General features: G+C 46.8%; 1 long non-coding RNA gene across 1 annotated transcript; it reads right to left on the reverse strand.

Annotated features, from left to right (window-relative positions):
• Positions 1–239: 239 nt before the first annotated feature.
• Positions 240–3,826, reverse strand: LOC142820941 (uncharacterized). The gene is made up of 3 exons (XR_012897960.1): positions 3,708–3,826; positions 3,431–3,475; positions 240–377 (listed from the first exon to the last, which is right to left on the reverse strand). It is a non-coding gene; the product is annotated as an uncharacterized LOC142820941 (long non-coding RNA).
• Positions 3,827–4,585: the final 759 nt, after the last annotated feature.

Here is a 4,585-nt window from a genome sequence, read left to right on the forward strand (position 1 = left end):
GCGCCTGCAAATAATGTTTATTATTTCATAAGGGGTGATGAGACTGTTCTGATACTTCAAAGGCAGCTGACACATTCGTTAGAGATAATCAAGGAACTTTGGGACAATTACGAAGAAGGCTCTGACAGCGAGAAATGCGCGAGCCTTGTAACTGTAACTAGCACCCAAGTCAAAGATTCTTCCTGGAAAAAACCCTGAATATTCATTTTCTCCATTAAACATCACCTGGTGTCACATGTCTGCTTCCTGCACACCCAGAAGAGCCCATGTCTAGTGTTTCACAGAGGTGACTCGCTCATCCTGCTAGGTTAATTGCACCTTTTGATTTCTTCCCAGACAGAAGACCGAGGGGGGACATGAAAGCCATTTTCAAGTACCTAAAAGAGTGTTACAAGGAGAGAGAAAAATTGTTCTTCTTAACCTCTCATAATAGAACAAGAGACTTACACTGCAGCAACCAACGTTCAGGTTGGACATTAGGAAAAACTTCCTGCCTGTCAGGGTGGTGAAACACTGGAATAAATTGCCCAAGGAGGTTTGTGGAATCTCCATCTCTGGAGATATTTTAGAGCAGGTTAGATAGACACCTCTCAGGGGTGGTCTAGATCAGTGTTTCTCAACCAGTGGTATGAGCACCCTTAGGGGTACTTGAGAGAAGTCTGGGGGGTACGTCAACACAACTGAAATTTGGAGAAAACTGAAGTTTTGTTTCACAGCGCTTAATTGTTTTTGTACTTTTTACACCCAAAAATTTCATCGCCCGCCTGGCTACGATTAAGTTGTTTAAACAAATGTGTTGCAATGGTAGAAAAAAATGTTGTATGTTTGAAAACTGTAGGAACTGGGGGTACTTATAAATATAGGTAGTTTATAAAAAAAAGGTTGAGAAGCACTGGTCTAGTTGGTGTTTGCTCCTGCCGTGAGGGCACGGGACTGGACTCGGTGACCTTTTAAGGTTCCTCCCAGTTCGACTGTTTGATTTTTCTACGATCTGTTCATGTTGCCATAGCTTCTGAACATCATCCAAGTCCTGGATGGATCCTCGTAACATCCCTGTGAACTAGGGAAGGGCTATTTTGAGCTCCATTTTACCAAGAGCGGGGAAGTGACTTGCCCTCCCCCGCACACCAGAAGATGCTCACCAAGGGTGCGTCTACACAGCACCGTTATTTCGGAATAACGGCCGTTATTCCGAAATAACTATGCAAGCAGTTACACAGCAATTCCATTATTTTGAAATAATTTCAAAATAACGGACGGCTTATTTTGGCTTCTGTAAACCTCCTTCCACAAGGAATAATGCCTCTTCCGAAATAGCTATTTTGAAATAAGGCACGTGTAGACGCTTCACTGCTGCTATTTCGAAATAGCCCCTCCCCACGGCCATTCGAAGTGATTCCTCTCGGCTCTACATCAAGATAGCACGTCTACATTAGGGGAGCCTGCCTTGGACTCATTTGGAAGCTTCCCTGCAGTGTAGACGTGCTATTTCAAAATAAGCTATTTCGGACTAACTATTCCGGAATACTTATTCTGAAAAAACTATGCCGTGCAGACATAGCCTAGCTACAGCAGAAAACTAGCTGGGGTACCTGATACGGCTTAGTTCTCAAGCAATACGACTGTCAGAGAGACCCTCATGTCAGCTGGCTACAGTCAATGCTAGGACAGACAATGCAACAGTCAAAGCCAGATTTGCTGGGTGTCCATGAACCCCAAGCCCTGAGCGCAACAGGCTGACACTCTATTGTCTCGGCATGGTGGACCAATCGTGACAGAGGTGTGAAACAGGTCAGCTCTGGTCTGGTCCATGAGGGTGCGTCACCCGTGCCTCAGTTTCCCCTCTCGATGAAATGAGATAATGACTCTGGCCTGCTTTTCAAAGCAGTTTGAGAACCAAGGAGGAAATGTGCTAGATGGGCTTAAACCAATGCCCATCAAATCCAAAGGAAGGGCTCTCCACGGATTAGGGGCCTGGAGCACATGCTTTCTGAGGAAAGGCCGAGGGATTTGGGTTTGTTTAGTCAGCAGAAGAGAAGAGTGAGGGGGGATTTGAGAGCAGCCTTCAACTTCCTGAAGGGAGGTTCCAGAGAGGATGGAGAGAGGCTGTTCTCAGTAGTGGCAGATGGCAGAACAAGGAGCAATGGTTTCAAGTTGCAGTGGGGGAAGTCTAGGTTGGAGATTAGGAAAAACTATTTCCCTAGGAGGGTGGTGAAGCACTGGGATGGGTTCCCTAGGGAGGGGGTGGAATCTCCATCCCTAGAGGTTTTTAAGTCCTGGCTTGACAACGCTCTGGCTGGATTTAGTTGGGATTGGTCCTGCTTTGGGCAAGGAGCTGGACTCGGTAACTCCTAAAGTCTCTTCCAGCCCTGGGATTCTAGGATTCTATGGGACTGAACCTAGTAAAACATTATTGATTCAGCTAAGCCCCACCAAACTCAAATGTGCCTGAAAACCTCTTATCAAAATGGAGAATCAGCCCAAAAAGCATTCTGGGCCATGGGATGCACTGATTTCCCCTCATATTGATTGACAGAGGTTTAGCTTTAGACATATCGTCAAGCTGACATACCAGGCTTTCTTCCCATTCATGTTCAGAGGTTTTTTTTTTTTATTTAATCACAACCCTTCTATTACTCAAGCCAGCGAGAGAGAAATTTGATAATACGGATGTAAAACTAAAGCCACTGATCTAATAAGACTTTTGCGTGGTATTAGCGGGAAGAGATAGTGACAGATCGCTAACATGTTACAGTAAAAATTACCAACGCGATGAGACTTTTGCACCATAACCAGCACCTCTTGTTATCCCATTAGCAAAAGTGACGAGACAAAATCATTAATAGGAGAAAACGCTGGAATTGTAGCCTATCACTCCTACGCTGCATCGGGAACAGAACAAAGGGATGGGAGGGAATTCATATGAGAATGCGATGATGGCCAAATGTAGCATCACCTCAGGCCCACTGCGACATCTGTCATGAAGTGGCCCATCAACCCCAGAAACCTGACACCGGTTTTCAGCAGGGGAATGTGCCAGTACATTGTTTCTGCCTGAATGTGCTTCGGGAGGAGTTGCTTTGGTTGGTTGGTGGGTGGGCGGTTGGTCGGTCGGTCGGTCGGGTAGTACAATGGTACATAACCGTCTCACAGTTGCCATGTTGATCGCATACCATAAACAATACTCAGGGGGCACCGTCCAGTAACCAAATTGATTTCATTCTCTTTAAAGCATCCCTGATGGAGGGGTGCCAGTGGCCCAAATTTCATTGCTAATTGGTGGCCCCCGTTGCTGTTTCTAACAGCCAGATGTAGAAAACCCAGAATTGTCCAGAATCTCTCTACTGACGCATCTGAACCACTCACTCTACCTTGTCCAAGGCCTATGCGCCCCCTGAAAACCTACTTTGATGGCTTTATTGAGACCTACCTCTTGCTGTGGCCATCGTCCACATGTGAATTTCATCCCTTGTCCCTATGGGGTAAGAGGAGAAGAGTGAGGGGGGATTTGAGAGCAGCCTTCAACTCCATGCAGGGGGTTCCAGAGAGGCTGGTCTCCGTGGTGACAGAACGAGGAGCAATGGGCTCAAGTTGCAGTGGGGGAGGTCTAGGTTGGATATTTCTCTCTGGTAACTGACGCCTGTCGATCCCCTCCCCGCCCCGCCTCCTTCCGGAGTCACCCCAGAAAGCCACAAGCGGGTGGTTACCAGGTCTGTTCCCCCCCGTCGACAGCTCCGTGGCAGGCCGTTTTCTGGTTCTCCATTCGCAGTCCAATTAAAAAGCTCCCCTCGCCCCTCCTCCCCGCTTCTTCCGCTCAGCGCCTCTGGATTAAAATAGTGGTTAAAAGGTCTGGCCACGTGACCCTTTCCCCCAGCTCCTCTATAGTTTGGCTTGAGCCCCAGCGAACAAACCGCTGCAGCTGTGCATTGTCTGCGCCAGTAGTCACTCAGAAAAGTAATTGGCCAAAGATTATTCTGTATAATTGAATGGCAGGGGCTTTGTATACCAAACAGGGACTTGTCTTTGTCAAAAAGTCTTTACAAAGTAACCAGCTCCGAGTGTCAGAGAGGACAAGTTTTTTAATCATGTTAAAATGATTTATTTAAACGTCAAGGCATGTCACCTCACTTCCTTTCATTTTTCAAACTGTTTGTGTTTTTTCTGGATGATAAATTTATCTTCAGACAGCCTCAATATGACTAATTAACTTTGAAATACAAGAACCAGATGTGCAAGCTGGAGAGCTTTCTGAACTCATGCCAGACTCTTTTCCCCTCCTCTCTTGCTTTCCCTGCTGGCTGAGCTGAAAGGGCTAAGTAGATACACGCAGTACATGGAAAACCCGGAGCCTCGTTAGTAACAGGCGTTGACTCCCTTTTGCTTCCACCCCTCCCCACACGCTGGCCCTCCAGAGATGACAGGTCTACAGCTTTAAAACTGACCCCAGGAAGGACACGGCAGTCTGCAACCCAGAAGGCATGATGGAACTCCCTGTACCTGCCTTAATGACACTCGGTGCAGAAAGTAAGCTGCCGTAATGTGTTTGCCACATGAAAGGAAATCAGCAAACACTGACATAAAGTGA

The sequence above is a fragment of the Pelodiscus sinensis genome, chromosome 28 (genome assembly GCF_049634645.1).
Source record: "Pelodiscus sinensis isolate JC-2024 chromosome 28, ASM4963464v1, whole genome shotgun sequence".
In the NCBI taxonomy this organism is placed as follows: domain Eukaryota; kingdom Metazoa; phylum Chordata; order Testudines; family Trionychidae; genus Pelodiscus; species Pelodiscus sinensis.